Source organism: Dipteris shenzhenensis, chromosome 10 (genome assembly GCF_047967505.1).
Source record: "Dipteris shenzhenensis isolate YYH24624 ecotype China chromosome 10, Dip_SZ_1.0, whole genome shotgun sequence".
In the NCBI taxonomy this organism is placed as follows: domain Eukaryota; kingdom Viridiplantae; phylum Streptophyta; class Polypodiopsida; order Gleicheniales; family Dipteridaceae; genus Dipteris; species Dipteris shenzhenensis.
Window position 1 is genome coordinate 39,674,468 of NC_141605.1, and position 15,838 is coordinate 39,690,305.

Sequence of the window (15,838 nt, forward strand, 5' to 3'; positions counted from 1 at the left end):
ATGTTGGTTAACCGGGGTTAACCCTCTTGGCGCATGCCAAGTCTTGTTGACCGAAGTCAACACTCTCTGACTGTAGTCAGCTCTGTAGTTCTCTGGTTAACCGCAGTTAACCCTCTTGGTAATAAACCAAGTCTCCTTGACTGAAGTCAGGTTTACTTGACTAGAGTCAAGTATCTTTGACCGTAGTAAATCCTTTGACCATTAAAAGAATTCTTTGAGCATAATTAACACATATAAAACTCTTTAATTATGATCAAATAAATGGTCAACTGTACTTTGACTTAGGATATTTACATTGTGGTGACATCCCCTTGGCTTCTATTCAGTTGACCTCAACTGAAAAGCTTCCTTGTAAACATCCAAAAGCTGTGGATGATCGGATAACATGTCTTCGTCCATCCACTTGGCATTGCTGTTTGCGTAGAGCTGATGATTTCTCAGCTCTTGAAACACTATAGCAAGATGTTCCGTGTGCTCTTCCTCTGTCTTTGAAAAGACTAGGATATCATCAAAGAAAGTACCCGTGAAATGCGTGTGCTTTCGGAAGATGCGATCCATCATTCTATTGAATGTGGCTGGAGCATTTGTTAATCCAAAAGGCATCACTAAGTATTCATACAACCTGAATGTATTGCGGAATGCTGTCTTGTGCACATCCTGAGGCTGTATCCTCACTTGGTGATAGCCACTCTTTAAGTCTATCCTGCTGAAAACTGAAGCTCCATTTAACTGATCCAGCACATCATCAATGCGCGGAATAGACGAACATTTCTTGATGGTCATTTTGTTCAGTGCGCGATAATCGACGCACACACGGAATGAACCAACTTTCTTCTGTACTAGCAGTACAGGGGTCCAAAAAGGAGACGAGCTGGGCTGAATCAACCCTCCTGTACCTGAGCCATAATCTCCTCTTTCTGAGTCGCACTGACTGTATAAGGTGGTCTGTTTGGTGGCTCACGACCAGGCATTAACTCTATCTGATGATCTTCTGGTCTCTCTGGGGGTAACTCCCTTGGTAAAGCATCAGAAAAGCAATTTTTAAAGTTTACAAGAAACTGAAACTTATCTTTGTCTGCATCATTCATTTCAGCCTGCATATCATTCTCTTTTTCTTTTACAAAAACCATGTACGCAGAAATTGCAGACTTTATTGCTTTACCACATGTAACATCAGATACAATGGGGATAGTGTCCCCTTTATTCCTGGCAACTAAACGCTGATTTTTCCCCCTATGCACAAACTCCAGCACTCTTTCAGGAAGAGTCAACTTCACTGCCCTGTGATGAAACCAAGGCATTCCCAAGACTACATCATGATGTTTTAGTGGAGAAATGAAGAAGTCTTCTTGATCCACATAACTCTGTACATGAAGACGGAGCTTCCCTATCAAGGGAGTGACTGGAACAGGTTTCCCACAGAACATCTGATCGGCATCCAAAGCCCTGCCCAACCTCTCCGTCTTTATTCCCAGCCTTAGGGCTAGGTCCTCTGATATGAAATTATCAGAAGCCCCTGGATCAAATAAAATTAGCGCTTGCTGGTCTCTGACTTTGCCCCATGATAGCAGAAATTCTCGCTCTTTTGGGTTTGAAACAAGACCCACTATGTCAGGAATTCCTCCCGCCATTGGCTTTTGTGGTCCTCGTGGCTTCTCTGCCTCTTTTCCCTTCGAAGTTGAAGGCTTTTCTGGGCACTGGGCAGCCACATGCCCCTCTTTGCCGCACTTGAAGCATTTCCCATCTCTACGGAATTCAGCTATCTGTTCAGGGGTGAATAGAGATTTGCCTTTATAAGCCTTTGAAAACTGAGCACCCCTCGGCTTCTGAGGCTGAAACCCTTTCTTTTCAACCTTGGGGTACTCTTTCTTTTCTGATTTTGAAAAATCAGTTCTCTTTCTTTCGGCACGTCCTGCATGCAAGGATAGTACCGTGGATGGATCTTGTAACGGCACAAGACTAGCTACTGAAGCTGAATGCATAAGGTCTTGAATGTTTTTTGCCCCCAAAGCATTCACTACTGCCTGGATTCTTGGAGTGAGACTTGCTTTGTACTTTCTCATTTGGGTCCCTTTGGAGATCTTTTTGAAAGGTGCAACCTGCAGATAAGCATCCCAAAACTTTTGGTTGTACACATCCACTGTATCTCCTGCATCCATATGCAAACTGTCCCAATCTTGAAGAACATGGTCTCTAAACTATTTAGGCATAAACTGCTGGTAGAAGGCTTTCTTGAAGTCCTTCCACTTCCTTGGGGCTGACCCATCTGTGGTCTGTGCACTCCACCATGCACTAGCTGTCGTTGTCAAGTGCAAACTGACCATTCTTAACTTGGAGGATTGTGAAAACTTTTCTGTGCCGAATGCAGCATCAAACTGCCTGATGAACTGCAATGCCTTGTTTGTATGACCATACTGTCCATTGTAGGTCATAAACTTGATAGATTTACCTCCCTCTTTGAATTCCTTGGTCTCTCTGGAAGACTTTCTCTTCCTAGACTTCTTGTGTTTCCTTCTTTTCCTAGATGGTTTATCTGATAAAGAAGAAGAAGATACAGAAGTCGAACTCGAGGTAGACGGTGATGGACTAGGAGATTGGTGATGATGCCTCGATCTCTTTTTGCTATGAGACCGTCCCCTATGAGATCTCTCTTTCTCAGGCTGTACACACGAGAAAGTGCCTCTGGCATTGGCACGTCATATACTGCATTAGGCATAGCTTCTGCTTGAAACAAATGCTGAGCCCTTGGATCCTTTTTGAGATTTTCCATCTCTTGTATACGAGTGCGTACCATCAGCTCAAATTCTTGCTGAGTTTGTTGCACACTTCTCTGTCTTAGATGTACATCCCTATCTTGTGAATTCCACTGGATAGGTGATTTATCCATATTCTGAGATCTGCAAATTTTTCACACACTGTGTAGGTAACTGATGCACAACTACCTTTGCTTTTCCGACAGAAAAATACCTCAACAAGAGGTGTCTTGCATTCACAACTTGTGCCAGTAATTGGGCTATCAGTTCAAAGCATAAACCCACAAAATTGCTAAAGCATCAACAATTGTATTGCCCCTTTTCTGGCTACTGCAAAAAGCACTCAGAAGCATCTGATTCATCTTCCCAGTGCACAAAGGCATGCATTTTCTTTTTCTGCAGATCTCTGATTTCTCTGCCTTTCTCTGCTTTTCTGCTGCTTTTCTGACAGTAAAAGTCTGCTTTCTCTGTTTTCTCTGCTTTTCTGCTGCTTTTCTGACAGTAAAAGGCTGCTTTCTCTGTTTTCTCTGCTTTTCTAGGTGAAATCTGCTAGCAGAAACAGTCTCTGCAACTGTCTTTTTTTTTTTTGAAAGAACAGTAACCAAATGGAGTAACTCTAACCAGATTGACTGGTTCTGGTCTGGTTAGTCTGCAACTAGACTAACTGGACTGGTTACACCAACCAAACTGGTCTGGTTAGGCCAGATTAATTGGACCAATGTTGAACTAACTGGGTACTGGTTCAACTAACCAGAGTTGGCTAGCTGTAGTTAACTTAACCAGGGTTTCATTAACCAGGTCAACCAACCAGGATTTACTGTACCAGGGTTAACTTAACCACTGGCCTGCCAGGCTGGCTGCCATGTGTCAGTGCCACGTCATCTAGTGCGCTGTCTGCCACGTGTCAGTGCCATGTCATCTACTGCACGTGTAGATGCCATGTCAGCAGCTGCCTATCTGCCACGTGTCCTCTTGTGCCACGTCAGCTGGACCTGCTGGCACCCTGGCCACGTCACTAGGAGCCACGTAAGCCTAAGGTTTCATACCTTCACTTGGCTGCATCGCGCTGGATGGATAAAAAGAGTAGAGCCTAACCTGCCTTCACAGCCACCCTCATCCACGTTTAAAACACCCGAACAACACTATCACAAGGTCAAAAGCATTCATTCAACATCCTTCTCTCTACACGCTTCCAGACACAACTCACACTCTGGTTACATTCTTCGGGAACCCTCACAACTTCAAACAAAACCACTGAGTTATACAGCCCAACATGATGCTCCTACCACTCAGCTCAAGCTCACAAAGCATACAAAGACATAATGCATCCAATCCCTCAACTCATCGGACAACCATCCACAAATTCCGTATGGACTAAGGAAATCTGACATGCACTACGCTCCTGTATCACAGTTCACCACCCTTGGAGATCTTAATATACTGCCTGGTAAGGCCTCTCTGCCTTCAACCCACATCTAATAGAAGCCCATGCTCTCTTTAGAACACTCCTGGCACCTTCTTCATGCAATTCCACCAAGAAAAAGACCACCTCTTCCAAAATCCTACTAAGGTGTTCCTATAGTAGTCTTCTTCTTCTCTCAAAATTCAAAATCATAATCGAGGCTATAGCTTCTCTTGCTTTGACTGGTCCTCTTGCTTTCCTCCATGAATCTCTAGACTTGTGTAGCCGTCAAGCTCCTTCAATCCAGCCATGCAAAAAGAAAAAATTCCCACAAAGGCCACCGTCCACTCTCCAAAGCTCTCTTTTCGCTGTCCGTCTACGTACGTAACCTCCTTCACGTATCGGTTTTAGCTTCCTGCTCACAGTCATGGCCACCCTTTTTTCGACAGAAGAGCCTCTCCTCTACTCTCAGAACTCTCCTCATCTGTCACTTCTAGTCCCTGCCTGCTCCTCGACTCCTTCCTTCTTTTCGGTACCCTGGTCTCCTTTATCCTTTCCTACCACTCTCTTGCGTGATGGCTAGCTCCTTTTTTGATCTCTCCAGCAGCCGTGCGCTCTTTTGGGATCACCACTCTCCTACTCTTCCGTCATCCTCCGAGAGCTCTCCTGCTCTCTTTCTCTTGTGTTGTTCCGAGTTCTCGGATAAAAGCATAGCCCTTCAGAAAATAGCATCTGCCCCTATGCTTGTGTTCGCCGTCAGCTCGTCTCCGATAATTGGCTCATCCTCCAAATCACGTGATCATCTGCCTTCTTTAACTCGTCGCCTATCCTTCATGGGATGATCACCGTATTACTTCCCTTCTCTTGCTCACAGGGTTCATGGAGTTAATGGTCACTGTCACCCAACTCCGCCCAACCTGCAAAAATTCCTCGACCTCTGCTCCTTCTTCAAGCTCGCGTCCTGGCCGCTCTTGATTACTATTCACTTGCTCAGAAACTCTTATCAACGAGAGGCTCTCCATCCCTGAACTCACATATCACCCGGGCTGCTATGAACTGCATAGCGTAGTTTTGCTCACGGAGTTCTGCTCTGTGTGCCCAACAACCCCTTCGTTCACAACTTGCCACACCTAGCCGGACTCCCAGCTAAGGCAACGACCACCCTCCCGTCACCCCTCCAGTGATCACAGCCCATAACGCAACCTCCCCTTCCGCTCCTTCTAGCCCCTATGCTTCATCGAGAAGAGCCTCCCCTATATAAGAAGCTCCTTGCTCTCCCTCGATCCTTCCACAAGCTCGTCCTACTTCACGTTCATGCCAGCTTGTCGTCGAGAGCTTTCTCTTCCTCATCACGTAGCCACCTGCATGCATGCTTTTTTGATTATGGCCACGTCACCTTTTGCTTTTTCACCACTCTCCCCCTTCCCTTCAAACTTTACACTAAGGCAATTAGTGCACCTTATCCAACCTTAGGCACTCCACCTTTGCACATATCCTTCAAGCAAATTTTTATTATTTGATTGCCACATATAACCGCGAGTTCATGAAGCTCAAGTGCCTGATGCGCCCACATTGCTTTTCATCATCTCCCAGAAGTCCATGTAGAAGCGTCTTCCATCTCAAGACAATATGTCATCAGTGTGGAGTCCATCATGAGGCTACCCACAGCTCATTTCCACAACCAACTAGCTATGTACTTAGCTATGCACTCACCCAGCAACATGCAACAAGTGAAAAATATTTTTCCTTTTTTATCCACACAGCGCCTCAGAAACCATCGCGCGTCGCGCCTCGTTGGAGCCGTCTGTGTGCAGCGCAGTGACCTCCCCGATACCCCTTTGCCGTTCGACGGAATTATTATACGCTGATACCCCTTCGCCGTTCGACGGAAATCTTTATACGTTGGTACCCCTTCGCCGTTCGACGGAAATCTTTCCTTTGCTATTTAGTTGCAGGGCCTCGTGCATAGTAGATAGTACCGGGTAGAAGGAGACTCCTTGCTGGGTCGTCACAACCTGTAATCTTCAGATCGTCACTCAAGGAATAGCATAAGGAGAACGAACTAGGAAGCCTCCCATACGCCAATCTTATTGCGCAGGCTCAAATATCGTGCGCCCTCATCGTCACGCATCAACTCCTTGGATCGTCACTGTCTCAGAAGACAGTATAGCTGTGCTCTGATACCAATGAAATACCTCTCGCTCTTGAAAGACAGCAATTACTCTTTGATTCACTACGAACCTCCTTTGTAAAAGACAGCAAGCACAATGAAATACCTCTCGCTCTTGAAAGACAGCAATTACTCTTTGATTCACTACGAACCTCCTTCGTAAAAGACAGCAAGCTCACTTCCCTTTTTGCTCTCCCTCTCTCTCTCTCTCTCCAGAGACACTAGGGCCCAGGACAACATGTCGGGCTGGACCCCCCGGAAGGTATTTTATTACTTGAAGAGAATCTATTACAAAAGTTCAGCGTAGAGCTGTCTGATGCACCCTCTAATCCAAAACGTGAATCCTTCATTACAAGAGCTTCAAGCTCATTTCAAATTGGCAACATGCCACTTGTCTAAAATTTAGACTAAGTCCTATTACATGCCACTAAGGGCCATTCTGGAGTCTTCAAAGCACTTAGTCACACGAACCGCCTCCTAGATGCTTATTAGTCTCCCGTAACGCTTAGGAAAATTAACTCTTCCTTGTACCTGCAACAATTAATTAAAGCGCACCACCATGGCACGCATTAATTGTTAGCGCTTTGCACGCAAATAACACACTGTGGACTAATTCTAGTCACGGTGGGTGTCCACTGAACACATGTGCACACCTAAACAAATATAAAAAAAGTATATTTATTCTCTGGTTGACCGGAGTCAACACTCTTGATTATAATTAAGGAGCTTTGACCAAGGGTCGAGGCGCATTTATTATAGCCAAGTCTCTCCAACCGAAGTTGGCACAACTCTCCAACCGAAGTTGGCACATCTTGGTTAACCGGGGTTAACCCTCTTGGCGCATGCTAAGTCTTGTTGACCGAAGTCAACACTCTCTGACTATAGTCAGCTTTGTAGTTCTCTGGTTAACCGCAGTTAACCCTCTTGGTAATAAACCAAGTCTCCTTGACCGAAGTCAGGTTTACTTGACTAGAGTCAAGTATCTTTGACCGTAGTCAATCCTTTGACCATTAAAAGAATTCTTTGAGCATAATTAACACATATAAAACTCTTTAATTATGATCAAATAAATGGTCAACTGTACTTTGACTTAGGATATTTACATTGTGGTGACATTTGAAACAAGCTACACAACATTAGTTCGGATGGACTAACATATTCCATGGCATCTACCTACATTTGCACCAAAACATTTGCTCCTTTTTTGCTGCATTCCACGATCTATGGAGTGTAGATTTTTAAAAATATTCTAAAATGCCCTCAAGTGAGTGACTTCGCACATCACTCCAACCATCTACAACCAAGATATTTCTCCTTCTCAGGTCGAATGGCTTCATTAACTCATTAACCGCTTTCACCTCATCAATGCAAGTGGGAGGGCTATATGAGGCCTGAATACTGTAATTTCAGACACCATCTTCTTGAAAAAAGCAAGTGTAACATTGAAATTAATCCCATTTGAGTCAAAAAAACGGGCCACATGTACATCTACGTGTGCCTTCCTTTGCGGGTGCCATGCTGTGGAAAGGGTGCTTTGCCTCTATACAGGTGGGAGAGGTGAATGAGGTGCAGCAGGAATTGTAGCTCCAAGAACATGCACACTCCTAGAAGAAGAAATCGTAGTAGCAGTAGAGGGAAGAGGACTCCGCATTGTAGGACTGATAAATGATAGAGCAAGTACAAGGTACAAGAGTCGAAAGATAGTAGCCGTCACGTCAACTAGAGTGTTATGAAAAGAAAAGTACATAGTACTTTGTAGCTAGACCCTAGGACTAAGTGTCCTAGGTGTCTCATAGGACTAAGTGTCCTATGTGGCATAAAAGGCACAAAATAAACTAAGTGCCTATAACTATGCCTACATGGCACATACCAGGGCCCATAGGGCATCACTAGAACTGGGAGAAGATGGCCTACAAACCCCCCTCCATGGTATGGGCTGAAGTATTCTGGAAGCGTCTCAGAATACTTGGTATTTTTTGGCATGGTGGCACATGTTCATCCCAAAAAGATATAGCCACCTATGAATGTACAAGGTATGTCAGATCATGTAACAAAGGGAACCACGTGTAAAGCCTGTCGGAAGACTTCGAACTTAGGATGAGGAAGTGCCTTTGTAAATAGATCTGCTATGTTGTCCTCTGTGGGAAGATAGGACAACTCTATGTCTCCTGTTGACAACCGCTCTCGAACATAATGATAGTGAACTTCAGTGTGTTTGGTACGCGCATGAAACATTGGGTTACGCGCAATGGCCAAAGCACTCTGGCTGTCAGTGTAGACCATGGTGGAGGATGTCTGGCGAATACCAAGATCTCTAAGTAACTGTCGAAGCTAGACACACTCTACTGTAGTGGTGAAGGCTGCCCTGTACTCAACCTCACAGCTAGATGTGGCAATTGTTGGTTGCTTCTTGCTAAGCCAAGAGATACATGAATTGCCAAGCAAAAAACAATTGCCGGTATGTGACACTCTGGTGTCGGAACAACCTGCCCAATCATTATCCGTGTAAGCATGCATGGTAAGTGAACCCTGATCACCATTAGCTCTATCATCTAGAGTCATCTTGGGCTTAGACTCCTTTTTCTGACCAGCTGATTGCAAGTTGTCCTTATTTTGAAAGCTATCGTCCTTTGACTGAGGGCCTTTACTCGCTGAGTTGGTGAACTGCTGTGGGGCTTTGGCGGCTTGTTAGACCTGCTTAGGCTTTCAGCCATCATTTTTTGATTCTGAGCTAGGATAAGCGCAAGCTCGTAAGTGAGCGGGTCGAAATTAAGGACAGGTAATCGAATGTTACGTCTAACCCCCTAATAAACTGCTTGAGCTTGTTGGTCTCAGACACACCTAGCTGTTGGGCCAGGGTAATCACCTTATTACTATAGGTTAATACCGGTAGACACCATTCAGGGCAAGACGAGAGAATTCGTCTTCTGGGCTCAGCAAGTAGTGAGGTGGCAGAAACCGAGCTTTGAGGTGTGTCATAGAATGTTCCTGGATTCATCTAGGTATGTCTCACTTGAAACTAGTGACTTGTGCGGTCGGATTTGTATAAGATAGACCAATGTTGCAACCAGGTCACCGCTTCACCGGTCACGACTCACATGAGGGACGGCTAGATGGACTTTGTCTTGTTCGTCGTGAATACGAGCTAACGGAAAATGCAATACAAATTGATGAATAAACTGCAAAATGGCTGAGTGGTTGCACTTACTGTCGTGTTTCGTAAAATTCGAGAGTGGACCGAGGAAGCACTGCTCATGCTAGCTTGCATAGTAGCCAACTTCTGTTGGTGTTGGAGAAACACAACTTCCCGGTAGAGTCGGTGCTGCTTCTTGGCTTGGGCCAGCTCGTCACGCTGAAGTGCCGCCTCTTGTTTGCGCTCCTCACACATCAACAAGAGCAATTTTTCGACTTTTGAGAGTCCCTTGCCTTCTTCATGTTTGTCCTCCTTTGTAGTTTTTTTTTCTTCGAGCTGTTTCTTCTTTTCCTCCAGCTACTTGTTGTTTTCACCCCGACGACGCAAAAGTTATCAAGCTTGAGTAAACTCTTCTCCAAAGCATGGGTCACGACGATGTATCCGAGAGTTCTAGACAAAGTTTTGACATCAAGGGACCCATGAGGCTATATGGTAAGACAACAGCTTCTTCCAAGAGTTTCCACAGATTCTAGAAGACTATATGGAGACAATGCATCTAGTGCCAAGTTGAGGAAGAAATGTCACATGCACCCCTGCATTGTGACACATTGGACTCGACATTAAGTGCACCTTGTACATCAATAGCACCCTTCAATAGGGTTTTGTCATATGCCATGGCCCCATTGTGAGTCCCAATCCGGGGAGGAGTCAAGCACAAGCTACATACGTTAGTCTCTGGGCCTAAGACAACCGTCGGGCTGGACCCCCTCGAAGATTTTTATTCTTGAGAGAAAAAGGAATACACAAGTTCAGCGCAGAGCTGCTGTTACAAATTCAAAAACGTGAATCCTTTTTACAAAGAGCTCATGGCTCAATACTTTGGCAACATGCCAAGTGTCAAAATAATTAACTAAAATTTAGTACATGCCACAAAGGGCAATCTCTAGGGTCTTTGATGTTCCTTGGTCACACGAACATCTTCTGGTTGCTTGCTAAGCTCCTTAACCTTTCTTAGTACCTGCAACAATTAATTAAAGCGCAACCTGCAACAATTAATTAAAGCGCACCACCATGGCACCCATTGATTGTTAGCGTTGTTGCATCAAATAATAAACTGTGGACTAATCCTAGTCATGGTGGGTGTCCCCACTGAACACATATGCGTACAACATAAAACATGGTTGACCAAGATCCACCCTCTTGATCATGATTAAGGGGCTTTGACCAAGGGTCGAGGCGTCTTAATTATAATCACCGAAGTTGGCACATCTTGGTTAACCGCAGTTAACCTTCTTGGTATAAACCAAGTCTTCTGGATCGAAGTCAGGCTTACTTGACCGAAGTCAGTCTTACTTGACCGAAGTCAAGTATATCTGACTGTAGTCAATTCTTTGACCAATAGAAGAACTCTTTTGACCATAATTAACCTAAACGGAAAACTCTTTAATTATGATCAAATAAATGGTCAATTGTACTTTGACTTAGGATATTTACATTGTGGTGACATCCCCTCGGCTTCTATTCAGTTGACCTCAACTGAAAAGCTTCCTTGTAAACATCCAAAAGCTGTGGATGATCGGACATGTCTTCATCCATCCACTTGGCATCCAATGCCGTATAATTCTTGAATTTTGCAAGGTACTTGTAAAATTCCTTGCCCTGAGGGCCTTTGCGTAAAGTATGGTACACAATTTGGTCTGGTTGAAGGACCTCCCCTAGCTCATCCACTTATGGTAGATCCTCTGATATTGGTTCAGTAGGCTTTGGCCCTTGGAATTTCTTTAGAAGACTCACATGGAAAGCATTGTGAATCCTCCAATGTTCTGGCAATGCCAACCTGTATGCAACCTCATTTATTTCTTTTGTAACCTTGAAAGGGCCATAGTACCTGGGAGATAACTTTGCATACACTTTTTGTTTGCCTTTAAACTTGCGGAGCCTAGCTTTCTCGAACTTTAAAAGTACCCAATCCCCTTCTTGAGATCTAACTGTCTCCTATGCTTATCTGCAACTCTTTTATGCTTTTCTTGAGACCTTTCAATTGCTGTCTGGACTTGGCTGAAAGCTGTCTGGAGGTCTCTCACAAGCTGATCAGCTGCAAATATTTCATCTTAGGTCCTTAGGATAGGTGGCAGAATCACCTTCCCATAGATGACCTCAAAGGGGGCTTTCCTTGTAGAGCTGTGAACTGTATTCTTGTAAGCGAACTCTACCAATGGTAGGTACTTTTCCTAGTCTGAACCTTGGTCACCCACGTAGCATTTCAGCATATCCAATGCTGTAGAATTTGCTACTTCACTTTGACCATTTGTCTGGGGATGGAAAGAAGAAGAAAAATTCAGATTCGTCCCCATATTATCAAATAAAGCTCTCCAGAATAGACTGGTCATTTTGGGATCTCGATCACTGACAATGGACTTAGGCATACCATGGTGGTTAAAGATCTGTGCCATGAAAAGCTTAGCCATATGATTTGCCTTTATGGTTTTGTGAATTGGAATGAAATGAGCTTGCTTGTTGAATCTATCAATGATAGTCCAAATCCCATCATTCCCTGACTTTGATCTTGGCAAATAAAAAATGAAGTCCATTGCAATACTTTCCCACGGTGCCTGAGGCATGAGTAGGCCAGGTGCCTTCCGTCTATCATACTTCACTTTCTGACATGTAAGGCATTCAGTAACAAACTGATATATATCTTTCCGCATCCCTGGCCAAAAGAAATACCTCTCTAGTGCTTGAGTTGTTGCTGTAATTTCTCTATGTCCAGCATAGGGAGGTGCATGGCATTCTTCCAAAATCTTTTACCTCATCTCTTGGGTGATGCATAGGCAGTCATCATTTGATACCCATCTTTCAGGGAATAGTGACTGGTGGACTGCCCCTCTTGCATTTGCTGTAAAATCTCACCAAAATCTCCATCATTAGCATATTGCTCCCTCATGCCTTCCAGGTCATGATGATAAGCAATAGTCACATTGTTGATCTGGGGTCTTCGGGACAAGGCATTTGCCACTCTGTTCCGAACTCCTGGAGTATGGACAATCTGAAAATGATACATTGACAGCATATTTGCCCATTTCATATGCTTCTTGGAGAGTTTTGTCTGAGTCAAAAAATATCTCAGACTTTGGTGATTTGTTCTAACAGTAAAATCTGCACCCAAAAGATAATGCTTCCATGTATTCACACCATGAACTACAACCAACAATTCTTTTTCATAGATTCCCAGGTATCTCTCAGCATCACGCAATCTTCGGCTTTCGTATGCTACTACATGCCCATTCTGATGCAATCCAGCCCCAACACACTCTCCACAGGCATCGCAATCAACATCAAAAGGTTGATACAGATCCGGGACTACAAGAATAAGCTTTGTAGTCAACTTCTCTTTGAGTGTATTGAATGCTTTCTTCTGTGACATTCCCCATGTGAAGGCTGCATTTTTCTTGGTAAGGTCATGTAATGGAGCTGCAATATCAGCAAAATACTTGATGAATCTCTTGTAATAGGAGTAGAGTCCCAAAAAACTACAGACTTCATGCATAGTTTTCAGCTCTGGTCATTCTTGGATGGCTCGGATCTTTGCAGGATCCATATGTATCCCATTCTTGGATATTATTTGCCCCAGATAATGGATCTCTTGCAAAAAGAATTTGCTTTTCTTGCTGTCGGCAAAAAGCTGATGATTTTGAAGTTCTTGAAACACCAAAGCAAGATGTTCTCCGTGTTCTTCTTCTGTGTTTGAGAAGACTAGGATATCATCAAAGAAAGTACTCGTGAAGTGCCTGTACTTTCGGAAGATGTGATCCATTATTCTATTGAATGTGGCTGGAGCATTTGTTAACCCAAAAGGCATCACTAAGTATTCATACAACCCAAATGTAGTGTGAAAAGCTGTCTTATGCACATCTTGTGGTTAACCATTCTTCAAGTCTATCCTGCTGAAAACTGTTGCTCCTCTAAGCTAGTCAAGCACATCATCTATGCATGGTATCGGAATATTATTTTTGATTGTCATCTTATTTAATGCACGGTAATCAATACACATTCGAAAAGAACCATCTTTTTTTTGTACTAAAAGTACCGGTGAGCAAAAAGGAGATGAGCTGGGCTGAATCAACCCTTTGGATAGCAAGTCCTGCACCTGAGCCATAATCTCCTCTCTTTGAGTGGCACTGACTCTATAAGGTGGTCTATTTAGTGGCTCACTACCAGGCATTAACTCTATCTGATGATCTTTTGGTCTCTTTGGGGGTGACTCCCCTGGCAAAGCATTTGAAAAGCAATCTTTAAAGCTCACAAGAAAATGAAATTTATCATTGTTTGCATCATTCATTTCAGCATGCATATCATTTTCATTTTCTTTTACAAAAACCATGTATGCGTAAATTCCAGACTTTATTGCTTTACCACATGTAACATCAGATACAATGGGAATACTTTTCCCTTTTTACTGGCAACTAAACGCTGGTTTTTCCCTCTATGGATAAAACTCCGCACCCTCTCAGGGTATTTTTTCTTTACTTTCTTTCGATGGAACCACGGTGTACCAAGTACGACGTCATGCTACTTGAGAGGAGAAATTAAGAAGTCCTCCTGATCTATATAACTTTGTACATGTACACAAAGCTTTCCAATCGAAGGAGTGACTTGTACTGGATCTCCATGGAACATTTGATCAGCATCAAGAGCTCTGCCTAGCTCTTCAGTTTTAATCCCCAATCTCAGGGCTAAGTCTTTGGATATGAAATTGTCTGTAGACCCTGGATCAAATGGAATTAATGCTTGCTGATCTCTTACCTTTCCCCATGATAGCAAAAGCTCTTTTTCCTTTAGGTCTGAGGTACTACCCAAAACATCTGGGCACCATTGGTCTCGGTGGTAATTGTGGCTTTTTCTGCTCCTTAGAACCCGAAGGCTTTTCAGGGCACTGGGCAGCCATATGCCCCTCTTTCCCACATCTAAAGCATTTCCCATCTCTGCGGAATTCAGCTATCTGTTCAGAAGTGAATTGGGATTTGCCTTTATATGTCTTTGAAAGCTGAGTACCCCTCGGCTTCTGAGGCTGAAACCCTTTCTTCTCAACCTTGGAATACTCTTTCTTTTTCGATTTTGAAAAATCAGGTTTCTTCCTTTTAGTCACTCCTGCTTGCAAGGATGGCACTGTGGCTGGATCTTGCATCTGCACGAGACTGGCTACTGAAGCTGAATGCATGATGTCTTGAATGCTCTTCACCCTCAGAGTATTCACCATTGCCTGAATTTTTGAATTGAGACATGCTTTGTACTTTCTCAGTTGGGTTCTTTTGGAGATCTTTTTGAAAGGTGCAACCTGCAAATAAGCATCCCAAAACTTTTGATTGTACACGTCCACTGTATCCCTTGCATCCATATGTAAACTGTCCCAACCTTGAAGAACATGATCTCTGAACTATTTAGGCATGAACTGCTGGTAGAAGACTTTCTTGAAGCTCTTCCACCTCTTTGGGGCTGACCTATCTGTGGTCTGTGCACTCCACCATGCACTAGCTGTCCCTGTCAAGTGCAAGCTGACCATTCTCAACTTGGAGGATTTTGAAAAGTTTTCTGTACCAAATGCAGCATCAAACTGCCTAATGAACTGCGGTGCCTTCTCTGTATGACCATATTGTCCATTATAGGTAATAAACCTGACAGATTTACCTCCATCTTTGAATTCCTCGGTCCTGGAAGAATTGCTCTTCCCAGACTTCTTGTGTTTCCTTCTTTTCCTGGATGGTTTATCTGATGAAGAAGAAGATACAAAAGTTGAGCTTGAAGTAGAGGGTGAAGGGCTTGGAGATCGGTGATGATGCCTCGATCTCTTCCTGCTATGAGACCGTCCCCTATGAGATCCCTCTCTCTCGGGCTGTGCACGAGAGTGTGCCTCTGGCATTGGCACATCATAGGTGGGTTAGGCATAGTTTCTGCTTGAAACAGATGCTGAGCTCTTGGATCCCTTCTGAGTTTTTCCATCTCCTGTATACGAATGCGTACCATCTGCTCAAATTCTTGCTGAGTTTGCTGCACACTTCTTTGTCTTGGATGTGCATCCCTATTTTGTGAATCCCACTGGATAGGTGATTGAGCCATTTTTCTTACAACTTGTCTGAGATCTGCAAGCTCTCACACACACAGTGTATGCAACTGATGCACGCAGCCTTTGCTTTTTAAAGAGAAAATACCTCAACAAGAGGTGTCTTGCATTTACAACTTGTGCCAGTGCCGGGCTGTCAACTCAAGGCATGAACTCAAAGCTGTGTGCCCCTTTTCTGGCTACTGCAAATGACATTCAAAATGCATCTGTTTTTCCCCTTTTTCACTGCTCAAAGGCATGCATATTCTTTTTTTGCAAATCT

General features: G+C 43.8%; 1 protein-coding gene and 1 pseudogene across 2 annotated transcripts in view; one reads left to right on the plus strand and one right to left on the minus strand.

Annotated features, from left to right (window-relative positions):
- Window positions 1-15,838, plus strand: part of LOC147897808 (glutaredoxin-C4-like) — a 50,010-nt gene that overhangs the window by 3,596 nt on the left and 30,576 nt on the right. The gene's annotated exons all lie outside the window — the stretch shown is intronic.
- LOC147897809 (uncharacterized) lies at window positions 10,402-15,479 on the minus strand (annotated as a pseudogene).